The 15,478-nt window shown below is 48.9% G+C and overlaps 1 long non-coding RNA gene across 1 annotated transcript; it reads left to right on the forward strand.

Moving 5' to 3' along the window:
• Window positions 1–12,650: 12,650 nt before the first annotated feature.
• LOC147343460 (uncharacterized) lies at window positions 12,651–15,119 on the forward strand. The gene is made up of 2 exons (XR_015156022.1): window positions 12,651–13,388; window positions 14,893–15,119. It is a non-coding gene; the product is annotated as an uncharacterized LOC147343460 (long non-coding RNA).
• Window positions 15,120–15,478: the final 359 nt, after the last annotated feature.

A 15,478-nucleotide genomic window follows, 5' to 3' on the forward strand; every position in this document is an offset into this window, starting at 1 on the left:
CGGGGGACAACCTCGAGCAGCCGTTCCCTTCGTGAGGAGCAGGACCACACCGAGGTCAGGAGAACTGAGCCCCGGGTGGACGCAGAGCAGGCCCCGCCACCGCACGTGTCCTGTCCCGCAGCCCCCTCGCTCCCTCAGAAGCAGCCTCAGACACCTCTGGGATGTCGGGTGGAAAGATGACGCTGGACTGAGGCTTCGGACTCCGGGCTCCGGTCCCGGCTCCACCTCCAACTACAGGTCACGTCCCTTCGCAGCGCCTCCGGGCCCTCGTCAGAGAGATGCCAGAGCTCGGTGAGCTGACCCCCAGGTCCCCCCGGTTCTGAGGCGGGTGGCTCCAGGTGCTTCCGAGAGGCACTGGGGCCCAACTCAGAGCGGGACCACAGGAGGACGGCCGCTCGCCTGGTCCTCTGGCTCCTGCTTGGGGTCCCCCGAGCCGAGACCCGGTCCATCCAGGCCCTGAGCTTCACTCACTCACTTCCTCTCCCTCCTGTGGGCAGCGGGGCCTGAGGAGACTCTTCTTTGTCCTCCAGGGCCTGTTCTGGAGGCGCCCTGATGGCCCGCCGTGTTCCCATCACCGGGTGCTAGTGAACCAGAGAAATCAGAGTGGGCACCTGCGGACACTCGGCACCTCCTGGCAGGGACCCAAGGGCCAGGGCCTGGTGCCCGGGCTTCTGTACCCGTGCCTGGCTCATCTGCAGAGACTGGAGGGGAAGCGAGGCTGCAAAATGCGAGGGACTCGTCACTGCCCTGCCTCTCAGCAAGCTCAGGGAGCCAGTCACTCGCCGACCCCCGAGAGCTGAGCTGCTGGGCGAGTGGAGGGTGTTGGAGGGTCTGAGCAGTGCTGTAGCGCCAGGAACACTGAGGAAGGGAGGAGACAGAAGATGGAAAACGGCTCTCTGTGACACCGTGGCATGGCCTTAGGGCTCAGATGGTCAGATCCCCCTGCAGAAGGGAGGAAATCAAGAGGAAATAGGGCGGCATGCCAGCAAGAAAAAGAGAAAACCTGTCTGGGGAGACAATGCCATAAATCATAGCTAGACGTGTGCTTTAATCATCGCATCAGCGGGCAAGCAGGGGGCAGGGGCAGGGAAGCAAGGAACTCAGCTGAGAAGAGGCAGGAGTCTTGGGGTCTTCAGTACCTTGCTCTGTGGAGGGTGCTTCATCAGGTGCATTTGAAAAAGGGAGACAAAAAAATGGTTTAGGTTGAAAATGACAAAAATACTTTGACAATAATATTAAAAAGTGTCCATAAAAGGAAGTAGCACAACATTGCCTAATTTCACCATTTTAATCTTTCATTTTCTGATTTCTCTTCTGATTATTATTCAGAAGTCTAAACATTTCCTCCATGAAAGAGTGTCATTACTGAGTCTTAGGATTAACTGACAAAACACCATTTTTAGAGTCAGGAAACCAGGGCTGTGGCTCCAGAGATGCCACTTGCCTCTGGACCCCTGGGAAGTAAGTAGCCTCTCTTTTCTGGACCTTACTTTTCTCATCTGGAAAATGCAATGATGACTTAGGCCCCTCCAACCCTGAGATACTACAGCATCGGAGCCCAGGGCGCCCACCTGCTGACACTGGGCTCCAATGAATGGTTTCTTAGCAAAAAGATACTTCCTGCACTAAGGAAAAGCCAAATTATTTGCCTCTGGAGAAAATATGTTTGTCCCTCCTGCTTAATAAAAGGAAGTAAGTTACTCAGAATGTAGACTTATCTTCCTGCTTCATGTTACACGAGTATAGTAATCTAACATCCTTGAAGTTTCTGGGCAAAGCACTCAAGTGAGAGGAATTACACAAAGATAGGAAACAGTCAGATGGATCCCTTTGGGCATCACCTGGTTCTCAGTTTCTAGCACTCTCCTGGCCCCCTTTCCAGGCACAGGGCAGCTTGGCTCAGCACCATTCTTCCTGAGACCTATTTCCTCTGCTCCCACGATTTCCAGTTCCTAGGCAGAATCGGGTACAAAATGAACAAAATGTGCTCCCAGAATGCCAGGGGCTTTCAGCTGGATCAAACAGATCCACACTGTAACAGTTCATCACTATTCACTGCAGTGAGGAGGAGGGGTCTTAAAGGAAGGAAGGGCTGTTCCTGTTCCTATGGTGTGGGGGTGGGAGTAGGGGGAGAGGTTGAGAAAACTTTGCTGTGAGGTCAGTTTTTGATTTATGGTCTAAGGGATGAGTCAGTATTTATGAGGCAGACACACACACAGTGGTGAAGCCAGTCCTGGAAAAAGGAAGATCATAGGCAAAGATAGAAAGGTGTAGATTTCAATGTGAATTTGGGAAGTCATGTTTCCTTTGGCTAAAGAAAAAGGAAACACTGTAGGATATGTAGACTCAGGTTTGGATATTTGAATTTGTCTTGTAAGCAGACAAGAAACTGAAGGATTTTAAATGAGAAAATAACACTGTCAAGTTTGTAATCTGGAAATAACTCGGTAGCTATATATAGACTGGATTCAGGAAGCGAAGGTAAAGGACTGTTATAAACCCACCATATGAAAAACAGCTAGCTAGTGGGAAGCTGCTTTATAGCACAGAAAGCTCAGCCTCAGGAAGGAGAAGAGATGTGCTAACTTAACCATCACATGAGGGGCCACACTGGTAGGAAGCAGTCTGCTTAGGAGGCAGCAGTTGTGAATCTGGTTATGAGAATGTGGATGGTCCATTTGTGTTATTCTCATTGGTTACCCATTGAAAGAAGGTATTCATAGTAACAATCATGCATCATAGGGAGAGATCCCTGTAGCCTGGAACCCAATTCTGTCTACCCACCCTACAAAACCTCTTTAAAGTAGATTGTACAGGGACAGCCCTGGTGGTCCAGTGGTTAAGACTCTGAGCTCCCAATGGTGGGGCACAGGTTCCATCCCTGGTCAGGGAACTAGATCCCACATGCCACAACTAAGAGTTCACGTGTTGCAACTAAAGATTCTGCATGCAACAGCTAAGAGCCGGCACAAATTAAAAAGCAAACAAACAAAAAAAAGAATCAGTATAAAGCAAGCAGTTAAATACAATAAATTAAGAAAAATAGCACAGGAATATTTCACCTGGACAAAGAGCAGTCATCGTCAAAGAGAAACCTTTCAGAATCTCTCCAAAGATGCTGAAAGAAAAAGGAGGTGGTGGGGACTGGGGAAGGGGGGCAGGGAGAAGAGACAGGAAGGTGTGCAGGGAGCTTGGAGAGAATCCCACGCCACACGTGGGCACAGATGTAGACACACCTGGGGGCTGCAACTGGGGAAATTCACTTCTGGTTGCTTTGATTTTCTTTGAAAACCTGGCATGACGTCTCTCAGCTGAGAGTGGGATTTGGGAGCTGACGGGAACTTTGGAGGAGAAGGTGCCACATGAAGCAGTCGTGGGGAATGAAGGCAAGCGGAGGGGGATGGAGGCGTGCAAGCAGGGCCAGTGGGGAGACAGGACCTGCTGTGCATGAGGCGTCCTGAAAAAAGGCTGAATCTGGGGGCATGGCAAGGGGCTTAGCAGCATCAGGTTAAGGATTCTAGGTTCTTCATCTACAAAGGGTTGAGCCAGAAAGACAGGAGGTGGAAGTCAAGAGCAGTTGCTTAAAACTGAGATTAAAGAGGGTTTTCAGGTCCTGGCTGAGAGGGTTTTGTTTGTGTGTTTTCCCTTCTTGACACCATCTGTGTGTCCAGGGCTTCAGCTCAGTTCTGACACTAACCACCCCAGAAGGAAGGGCAGCCTCACAGGTATGATACCAGTTCCACAAGACTGTCCCCACCTCAGATGCCAACCCTTGGGTCCCCAGCTCCCCTACACTTCTGCCCGACTTGGCTACAAACTCAGGAATCCCAGTACCTCCCCCTTCAGGTTGTATGATTTGCTACTGACTCACAGAACTCCAGAAAACGCCAGAGGAAGGGCCAGGCCACGGCCCCCTCCCCAGGCTCCTTTGTTTTAGAAACCTTGGTTGGTTTCTTTAACTGGCCATTTGGGTCACTTGTTGGTTTGTTTCTCTTCCTACACTTTAAATTCTCCCTCGTATGTTTTCAATTCACCAATAGTGCATCCTTGAATGGAGAAGACAGTGGAAAGCCCACTCTAGTATTCTTGCCTGGAAAATCCCAAGGACGGGGGAGCCTGGTGGGCTACCTTCTGTGGGGTGGCACGGAGTTGGACATGATTGATGCTACTTAGCAGCAGCAGCAGCAGCATCCTTGAAAACCCAGACTCCCAACCCTATACCTGAACAAAAGCAAAAGCCTAGGTCCCCCATGCATTCTCTCCCTACCTGACACCATGGTAGGGAGAGTGTGCTGTGTAAGTTTTAGGTCTCCTAAGCAAAAAGCCTCTATTTTTCTCTGTTTTTGGAGCTTCCTGAGTGCATCAGAGCCACACCATAGTAGGAAGGTGTGCTGTGTAAGTTTTAGGTCTCCTAAGCAAAAAGCCTCTATTTTTTTCTTTTTTACAGAACTTGCTGAGAACATCAGACCCACAGGGGGCAGTCTGACCACAACACTGGTGATTCAGAGGCTGAGAATAGCATAAAATAGTGCAGGACACCCTGGGCTCCCCTTGCCACCCCAGTGGTGCCTCCAGCTCCCTGCTGCAGAGGCCACATGCATAATCTGAGCCCAGTAAATGACCAAGCCCTCCTTGGTTCTCGGTGTTGGCTCCACACTCACTGAGGCAAAAGACTTCATGCAGTACCTGTCAGGAGCCAAACACAGACAAGTTCGTGGTCCCTTCCCCCTCCCAGAGTTCACTGTTGTTGTTCTTGTTATTGTTCAGTTGCTTTCCCAGTCATGTCTAACTCTGTGACCCCACGGATTGCAGCACTCCAGGTTCTTCTGTCCTTCACTATCGCCCGGAGTTTGCTCAAATTCGTCTCCATGAGACTGTGATGCCATCCAACCATCTCATCCTCTGCCACCTCCTTCTCGTGCCCTCAATCTTTCCAAGCATCACGGTCTTTTCCAATGACTTGGCTCTTTGCATCAGGTGGCCAAAGCATCAGAGCTTCAGTATAAGGCTTCCAATGAATATTCTGGGTTGATTTCCCTTAGGATTGACTGGTTGGATCTCCTTGTAGTCCAAGGGACTAATGCCCACCATTCAGTGAAGATGAGGGTAAATGTTATTTAAAGGTAAACTACAATGAAAAACCATGTGAGTTGAGAACTACTGGCATTAAACTATGGGAACTTATCAGAACTACTGGAATACAAAGCCAGAGGTCCTTGCACTGCTGAGAATGTGTCCTGACCCCACCACCCAGATTCCACAGAGTTCTGCAGACGAGATGAGCAGGAGAGGGTTGGAGAGGAGGAGGGGAGGGGGTCAAGGTCACTTGGGGCTGGATGGGGCCGTCCCAGAGTTTGACAGGGATTTGGGTTCCAGCTGGACACTCAGGATCTGTGCTCCTCACTCTATGCAAGCTCTGCTTCAATTGAAAATTGGCAAAGACAAAATGCAGGGTTTGTAATGAAAAGAGCCCTTTAGGTCTCATTTTAAAATGGATAAATGGGCCAGACAGGAGGGATGGAGGACCACTCCCAGGTGTTCTCTCACCTCTAAGGGACCACAAATGCTGTCCATCTCAAAGCTTCTAACAGCTGGAAACCCACACTGTGAGGGAAAGGGAGACAAGACAGAGAAGAGCAAATCTGAGAATGTCCCTGTGGTGCTTCATCTCACGTACAGACGCGGCTGGGCCTTGCTGCCTGGATATTTGCCCAAATGTCATTCTGGATGTTCCTGTGCGGATGTTTGGAAATGAGACCTATATTTAGATCAGTGGACTTTGGTAAAGCAGGTTATTATTACCGCTGCATGACATGCGTGGGCCTCATCCAATCAGTTGAAGGCCTGAACAAAGACTGACTTCCCCCCAAAGGGAAGGAATTCTGCTGGCAGCCAGCCTTCAGATTTGAACTCCAGCATCAGCTCCTCCCTGAGTCCTGCTGGTCTACCGCACTGGAACTGGATCTGTTTGGGGACTTGCCAAAATGTTTATTAGTTTGGGGGCTTACTTTCATAATGGTGTGAGATGATTCCTTAAAGAAATGGGCTATTTCTCTGGAGAACCCTGACTGGCTCACAACCAAATCTGGACAAGTGAAGAGGAAAAAGATGGAAACACCCCCAGAAAGCCCCACAGGGATGGGCTGTGGGTGTCTACACTCTGAAGTAACTTTTCCTGGGTTGCAGAACCTTTTGAGAACACATCACCCCTGTCACCCCTTCACCTGCCACACACACAGATGCAAGACAGTCTTGGAAAATTTCAAAGTTTCTTCACCAAAACTGGCCACAAACTGCAGCTGAAGTTGCCTTAGATGATGTGGACCACGTATTTTTGCAACCCTGCAATAACTGACACAGAGACACAGTTGGTGGGAGAAATGAACAGAAGCTAAGAAACACAGAACAAGAAGGGCAGCCCCAAATGCCAGGGCTGGGAAGCCGGGAGTGGGGTTGGGGGTGGGCAGAGGACAGGGGAGTCCGGGGAGGCTCAGGGGGCAGCCACTCGCGGCGAGCACAGGGCTCAGGGAAGAGCTTCCCCGGAGACCCTGGGTGATGATGGCGGGTCTCTGGGAAGCCCCGCTGACCGGCGGCCACGTGGTGTCCATTGCTTCCTTCCTCCCATGGTCCATCAGAAGAGACCTCCACCCCCGAGCCCCTCTGAGCAAAGTAGACAGAGCTCCCGTTTCTAAGGTCTTACCTCCTGCCTGAATCTGCTGGGTAAAATAAGTGAGGTGGTACAGGCAGCTCACTGGAACCACCGTCTATACAAGCTTGAAGCCGGGTTACCTCTCCTTTAGCAGTTTCCTCTCCACAAGATGAGACAGGCTGAGGATATAGAAAGAGGGTGAGAAAGAGGAGGGGAGGGAAAGGGAGGGAAGCAAAAGGAGCCAGAGCGACGGAAACCTGCTCATAGAACCTGCATCACTGCCCCTGAAACATGCAGGAAAATAACAGGAAAGCTCGAAGGGACTGGGATCTTCAGCAGAACTAAAGCAAGGGGCATCATTCAGGAACATGCAGCTCCAGGAGAGAACAGGAATGTTGCCAAGGTTAAGGGAGTTGTTTACCTGAGTATATTCAGGGTTACAATATTATCTCAGGAACAAAGGGCACACCCTCAAAGACAAGAGCTTGGACCCCACAATTCAGCATTTAAAAAAAAAAACAGGACTGTGATGGGACTGTATACTGCCCTCCTACAGTACACACCTAAGGAACCAGGCAAAACCTGTGAAACTACTGATTCAGACTCTGGCACAAGCAGTCCAGGACTGTAATTGAGGAGAGAAGAAAACAAGTGAGGTGAGGGACTTCCTGGCGGTCTGGTGGCTGGGATTCTGTGCTCCCCACGCAGGAGGCGTGGGTCCACCCCTGGTCAGGGAACTAGATCCCACATACTGCAACTAAGATCCTGCCTGCCATGACTAAGGTCCAAGGCAGCCAAATTAATGAATTAGCTAAATAAATATTATGTGCTTAATCATTTATAAAAAAAGAAAAGAAAACAAGTGAAGTGAGACTTCTGACATCTCCAGCCTCTACAGATTTCCAGGCCTAAAGCTCAGGCAACAAAAACCCAAACAGACCAACAATTCTTGAGTTGAGTTGAAGAGAGTGGGGTCAAAATTCAGAGAGTGCAGGCATCTTCACTTCTGGACAGAAAACCAGCAATGGGTGTCAGGATCAGGGGTGTGTGCCTGTGTGCTAAGTCGCTGCAGTTGTGTCCGACTCTGCTACTCTGTGGACTGTGGAGGTGCTGACCCTTTGTGGACTGTAGCCTGCCTGTGTAGCCTGCCTAAAAACTCTGTGCTTTTCATTCAATTCTAAAACTGCTCTGAAAAATGAAGTCTATGATACTAGATGGAATTTTGGTTCAGCTTGATGGGATAAAGTGTGATGCTAAGATTCTAGACCCTATTTTAAGGAGACAGATGGTCCTTTCAGTAAAAAAAAAAAAAATCAGATATAAACTAACTATAAAAAACTCACTTGAGACATCAAATAAAAAGGCAAGTGGATTTAAAATGAAAGGATGGAAACAGATCTGCTGTAGTCATTGTTCAGACCCTCAGTCGTGTCCAACACTCTTGAGACCCCCATGGAATCATCCAGTCAAGATTACTGCAGTGTGTTGCCATGCCCTCCTCTGGGGAATCTCCCTGACCCAGGGATCAAAACCATGTCTCTGCATCTCCTGCATCTCAGGCAGATTCTTTACTGTTGAGCTGACAGATATGCTATGGAAACATTAATTTAAAGAAAACATGGTAGGCTGTATTGGTTTATTGACAGGCTTCCTGGTGGCTCAGATGGTAAAGAATCTGCCTCCAATGCGGGAGACCTGGTTTGATCCCTGGTTTGGGAAGATGCCCTGGAGGAGGTCATGGCAACCCACTCCAGTATTCTTGCCTGGAGAATCCCCATGGACAGAGGAGCCAGGCAGGCTACAGTCTATGGCGTCACAAAGGGTCAGACATGCCTGAGTAACTAAGCACAGCACAATCAAGTAACTTTTAGGACAAGGACCAGATATAGACAGGGGTAAGGAAAGATATAAACATCTGAATGCAGAGTTCCAAAGAACAGCAAGAAGTTATAAGAAAGCCTTCTTCAGCGATCAATGCAAAGAAATAGAGGAAAACAACCGAATGGGAAAGTTAGGGATCTCTTCAAGAAAATCAGAGATGCCAAAGGAACATTTCATGCAAAGATGAGCTTGATATAGGACAGAAATTGTATGGACCTAACAGAAGCAGAAGATATTAAGAAGAGATGGCAAGAATACACAGAAGAACTGTACAAAAAAGATGTTCACAACCCAGATAATCACGATGGTGTGACCACTGACCTAGAGCCAGAAATCCTGGAATGTGAAGTCAAGTGGGCCTTAGAAAGCATCACTAAGAACAAAGCTAGTGGAGGTGATGGAATTCCAGTTGAGCTATTTCAAGTCCTGAAAGATGATGCTGTGAAAGTGTTGCACTCAATATGCCAGCAAATTTGGAAACTCAGCAGGAGCCACAGGACTAAAAAAGGGCAGTTTTCATTCCAATCCCAAAGAAAGGCAATGCCAAAGCATGCTCAAAGTACTGCACAATTGCACTCATCTCATACGCTAGTAAAGTCATGCTCAAAATTCTCCAAGCCAGGCTTCAGCACTATGTGAACCGTGAACTTCCTCATGTTCAAGCTGGTTTTAGAAAAGGCAGAGGAACCAGAGATCAAATTGCAAACATCCGCTGGATCATAGAAAAAGCAAGAGAGTTCCAGAAAAACATCTATTTCTGCTTTATTGACTATGCCACAGCCTTTGACTGTGTGGATCACAATAAACTGTGGAAAATTCTGAAAGAGATGGGAATACCAGACCACCTGATCTGCCTCTTGAGTAATTTGTATGCAGGTCAGGAAGCAACAGTTAGAACTGGACATGGAACAACAGACTGGTTCCAAATAGGAAAAGGAGTACTTCAAGGCTGTATGTTATCACCCTGTTTATTTAACTTCTATGCAGAGTACATCATGAGAAAAGCAGGAATGAAAGAAACACAACCTGGAATCAAGATTGCTGGGAGAAATATCAATAACCTCAGATGACACCACCCTTATGGCAGAAAATGAAGAGGAACTCAAAAGCCTCTTGATGAAAGTGAAAGTGGAGAGTGAAAAAGTTGACTTAAAGCTCAACATTCAGAAAACAAAGATCATGGCATCTGGTCCCACCACTTTATTGGAAATAGATGAGGAAACAGTGGAATCAGTGTCAGACTTTATATTTCTGGGCTCCAAAATCACTGCAGATGGTGACTGCAGCCATGAAATTAAAAGATGCTTACTCCTTGAAAGGAAAGTTATGACCAACCTAGATAGCATATTCAAAAGCAGAGACATTACTTTGCCAACAAAGGTTCGTCTAGCCAAGGCTATGGTTTTTCCTGTGGTCATATATGGATGTGAGAGTTGGACTGTGAAGAAGGCTGAGCACTGAAGAATTGATGCTTTTGAACTGTGGTGTTGGAGAAGACTCTTGAGAGTCCCTTGGACTGCAAGGAGAACCAACCGGTCCATTCTAAAGGAGATCAGCCCTGGGATTTCTTTGCAAGGAATGATGCTAAAGCTGAAACTCCAGTATTTTGGCTACCCCATGTGAAGAGTTGACTCACCGGAAAAGACTCTGATGCTGGGAGGGATTGGGAGCAGGAGGAGAAGGGGACGACAGAGGATGAGATGGCTGGATGGCATCACTGACTCGATGGACATGAGTCTGAGTGAACTCCGGGAGTTGGTGATGGACAGGGAGGCCTGGCGTGCTGCGATTCATGGGGTCGCAAAGAGTCGGACACACGTGAGTGACTGATCTGATCTGATCTGAGAAGGAACTATGATCAAGACAATTTATTTTCCATCAGAAAAATCCTATGCCTGGGTGCCAGCCAGGGATTTTGTCTCTCGAGGCAGCCTCCATGGCTTTGCCGAGCCTCAGATGCCAGACTGTGAGCCACAGCGGGGGACCTGAACAGGACTGAAGCTCCAGGGGCTCCTTCAGGATGGGGTCCTCCTGGATCCCCACATTTCTAAAGGGCTTGGAGTTCTACTCAGAGCTGCATGGCAAGTTCCATCCTGAGATTTAGCGTTTCATCTCTCCAACACTGAGATGGACGGATGTTACTAAGTGAGGAATGTTATTTGGTGATGGAGGTCCCCCTCAACCCAGTGAAGGGGTCCCCACTGCTGGGCCTGCTTCGTGATACTAGGCTGGGTGATGCGTTTAGTGGCAGCATCATCCTCCCACTCTGCCTCTGATGAAGGGAAACAGAGCACCCATCTGCCCATCATGTGTCCCACTGAGATTTCATGAGACAGGTGTGTGATTGTGTTGCAGAGAATTAATAAAAGTTTTTTTCCCCTCTTTCTTTCTTTTTTCCCTTTTCTGTCTTTCTCCACTTTAACTGTTCCTAACGTACATTCTGTATGGATAACCAAGTTTCTTCTTTGCAGAAGACTAAACTATTATGCGAACTATACCTGACACCTATGGCTCTCCATTTCTGCAGGAGCCACATTCTGCATCTATTATCCTTTTACTTATTCTAGCCACATCCTGATACTTAACTTTATCGCATCATAAACCTCCCCTTGTAGTTTGTTTTTCCCTTCCTTTGCTCTATGTTACCTCATGTTGATGGTTATCTTTATGGTCCACTCTCTTTGGAAGCCATCCCATAGTGGTTTGCTTTCCCCCTTTTCTATTACAGGAAGAAAGTCACCAGGAAATCCCCAAAGGACAATGGACCCAACCACCGGGACCAACTGCCAGACCCAAATACCTAGCTACCTGACACTGGCCTATTGACTGTTTCCCAACAGTGCAAAAGAGAGAATTCAGGACTCCTACATCTTTTGTCCCGTATCTCCAAGCCCTGACTATAAGCCCTGACTGTATGATCCCCTGGATTCCCGATGGAGGGGAGACAGGCTCCTTGAGGCAGGGCCCTATCGTGTTCTCCCTTCTGCCGGCTTAATGATTAAAGCCATCTTTCTGTGTCCTCCAAACTCTGTCTCCACAATTTTTATTCAGCTCTGGTGGACAAAGAAAACCAAGATTTTGGCGGTGACTGTGGCTAGCCTTTGTGGGGATCAGGTTGGGACCACTCAGTGCACCAGGGGCCAGAAAGAAAGAGCGTGGCTGTCTCTGCAGATGCTGGGAGTCAGCAAGTCTTGCCCAGGGAGTGAAACTGCCTCTGATCGAGTTAGTCCCTTTTTGGGCCTGAAACAGCCTTTCATGGAAATAGTGTATGTGTTAGTTGCTTAGTCGTGTCCGACTCTCTGCAACCTTTTAGACTGCAGCCCACCAGGCCCCTCAGTCCATGGGACTCACCAGGCAAGAACACTGGAGCCGGTTGCCATTTCCTTCTCCAAAAGGAACTATCAGTTCAGTTCAGTTGCTCAGTCGTGTCCGACTCTTTGCGACCCCATGAATTGCAACATGCCAGGCCTCCCTGTCCATCACCAACTCCTAGAGTTCACTGAGACTCATGTCCATCGAGTCGGTGATGCCATCCAGCCATCACATCCTCTGTTGTCCCCTTCTCCTCCTGCCCCCAATCCCTCCTAGCATCAGGATCTTTTTCAGTGAATCAACTCTTCACATGACATGGCCAAAGAATTGGAGTTTCAGTCTCAGCATCAGTCCTTCCAAAAATCACCCAGGACTGATCTCCTTTAGGATGGACTGGTTGGATCTCCTTGCAATCCAAGGGACTCTCAAGAGTCTTCTCCAACACCACAGTTCAAAAGCATCAATTCTTCGGCACTCAGTTTTCTTCAGAGTCCAACTCTCACATCCGTACATGACCACTGGAAAAATCATAGCCTTGACCAAATGGACTTTTGTTGGCAAAGTAATATCTCTGCTTTGCAAATGCTATCTAGGTTGGTTATAACTTTCCTTTCAAGGAATAAGCATCTTTTCATTTCACAGCTGCAATCACCATCTGCTGTGATTTTGGAGCACCAAAAAATAAAGTCTGACACTGTTTCCATTGTTTCCCCATCTATCTTCCATGAAGTGATGGGACCGGATACCATGATCTTAGTTTTCTGTATGTTGAGCTTTAAGCCAACTTTTGCACTCTCCTCTTTCAGTTTCATTAAGAGGCTTTTTAGATCCTCTTCACTTTCTGCTGTTAGGGTGGTGTCATCTGCATATTTGAGGTTATTGATATTTTCCCCTGCAATTTGATTCCAGCTCATGCTTCTTCAAGCCCAAAAGGAACTATAGAAATAAAGAAAGTGAAGTCTCCCAGTCATGTCTGACTTTCTGCAACCCCATGAACTGTAGCCCACCAGGCTCCTCCATCCATGGAATTTTCCAGGCAAGAGTACTGGAGGGGGGTGCCATTTCCTTCTACACAGGAAAACAGTGGGCAGATTCAAAGCCCTGGAAGGGCGAGGGTGGAGCTGAGGAGCAGGTAAGCGAAGATTCAGCAAGAAGTCTGTGCCCCTGCCAGGGGAAACAGGCAAGTCTGTGCCCCTTGCCACACCCCTGCCCATCAGCTGAACTGACTGCCAAGGAGAAGTTTGTGGTTAAAAGGGCAGCAGGAAAGCTTTTCCTGGCCTTTCCACAGCCTCATTAGCATACAAGTGACTGCCCCTGCTTTGTGCTATAAAGGACACTCCCATGACACACAGGGAAGAGGCTCAGTTAACCAGTTCCTAATAACCAAATCCACAGCCAGTGCAGAATTCCTCCCGGAACCTGGGACCTTTATAAAGCGGCAAGCGCAGCCTCTTCTCCATTGTCAGCCGCAGAGCTCGGGACGCCAGCATGAGGCTCCATCACCTGCTCCTCGCGCTCCTCTTCCTGGTCCTGTTTGCTGGGTCAGGTGAGCTCATGGCAGCCCCGGGGGGAGCCACAGGCTCTCTCTCCTGTTTCTACCTCCTTCTGTCCTGCTACCCCCATCTACATGTGGTCAGACTAAACCCACCATATTTGATGCTTCTGAGAAGCCAGCACTGAGTCCTTCAGAAGGAAGAGGGGGCTGAGAACTGCCCTGCAAAATACCTGGTTGTTTCTAAGCCATTGTAGTGAGTCAAAGCTTCTGAGCCTGTCTTCTCATTGGTTTCATGAGGAGTAAACAAAAGATGCCTCAGTTAAGTGACTCTCCTTTTTTTCTTTTCATAAAAGCAAGAAATTTGATTTTGTCCCATGACAGAAGCACAGTATGTCGCTTTATAAATCTCTCTGTCTGAAGGGTGGCAGCTCTGGGTGACCAGAGAAGTCCAGAAGAGAGTCAGCCCGAGCATGGGCTTCAGGAGCTGCCCTTGGGATGCTCCGTGCTCAGTCTCCTCAGCAGGCAGGTCCTCTAGGACACGTCGCTGATGCTCCCATCGCTCCATAGATGGGAGGCAGCACATCCAAAGCAGTGTGCAGGATCGGCTGTCTGATTTTCATCTTACCCTTGATATTTCCTGAAATAGGATGAAAATAGGTAGGAAGGAAGGAGGGAGGGAGAGAGGGATGGAGGGAGAGGCTGCGGAGACTGAGACCTGAGACAATTGATTAGATGTCAAAATCAAGTTGAAAAGGCCTTGTCTGATTAGTGTTGTTTATGACTGTAACCCAACTCTTAGCACAGTGGCAGGAAGCGAGGACAGGGGTGTAAGGAATGTGGCCTCTCAGTGCCCGGGGCCTGGGTTCAATCCCTGGGCGGGGAACTAGAGAGGGACCAGAGGTACCTTGTGGTCAAGAGGAAAAAGGCATGTGAGGAAGACGGGAAGGCGGCTGGTCGGGAGGAAACCACAAAGGGAGAACAAGAGGGGCTTACTCGCACCAGCGCTGAGTGCGTTCTGAATCAGCAGAGACGATGATACAAAACTTTTTTTTCTGAGCCATTGTCACTGTCAGCTGTAAGTTACTTTGAGAGTAAGTTCTCTTTAAACGGTTCTTACATTTTTAGCTGCATCTTTTCCTCCTATCTCAGCTCCACTACTTGACTGACTCCATGAGTTGGAAAACTAAATGGTGAAAATAGAACCCGTGGGGGGCTTCTGACTCCTGGCGGGAAGGTGGATGTAGCAGAGCTTCCCAGTCTTTGCCCTCATGGTGGAGCTGACCCCGCACACAACCGGGGTCCTCACACCCCAGTGCCTCAGCCTGTGTTTCTGAAAACGTGAGGGTCCACCAGAGCCTGGGCATGGTCAGTGTCTGTCTGGAAGCTGGTCTACGGGGTCCTGGACTCATATCTTGTTGTCATGAGGCCGTGTGCGCATCTCAGCACAGAAAGCCCCAGGGCCTCGCTCAGAGGGGACACAGTGGGCCTTCTCGAGATGCCGCTTTCCTGCTGACACGTTTTTCCCTCTTTGTTCTCTTTTTACGATTTACTCAAGGAATAAGTGGTCCTCTAAGCTGCCGTAGGAATGGAGGCGTCTGTATTCCGATCAGGTGCCCTGGACCCATGAGACAGATTGGCACCTGTTTCGGGCGCCCAGTAAAATGCTGCAGGTCGTGGTAGAAGAAGGCGAAGATGCGGCCGGGACCTAAGCGGAGACAGAAACTGTGCCCTTTGACAGAACGTCTAAAATTTAAACCAGAATAAATTTTGTTCAAAGTTAAAGAATCTTGCCCACTGGTCATTGAGGTTGTTGTGTGGTGTCTGATCCCAGGCGAATTCCGAAATCCCTGAGGATACTCTCTGAGCTCCCCACGCAAACCATCGGGGAATCGTGGTGGGGTGCCTTGTGCTCCCACGGGTGTGAACCCCTGTTCCTTGGGGGCCTGACGTACCCCAGCCCCTCTGTCTACTGTCCTTCCTGCTTCCCAGCCCAGGGCACCCTGTCCTGCCCCGCGTCTCCCCTCAAACATGCACCCCAGGGGTCCAGAATCACCAGCACACCAGTCCCATAGGAAAGCCCCCGCCCCTGCTCCAGGAGGAAACCCCCCTCCCCTGTCCCCTGCAGCCCTCACTTCCATTTG

Source organism: Bos grunniens, chromosome 27 (genome assembly GCF_055505025.1).
Source record: "Bos grunniens cultivar Pamir isolate PY7600 chromosome 27, Bosgru_T2T1.0, whole genome shotgun sequence".
In the NCBI taxonomy this organism is placed as follows: Eukaryota; Metazoa; Chordata; class Mammalia; order Artiodactyla; family Bovidae; genus Bos; species Bos grunniens.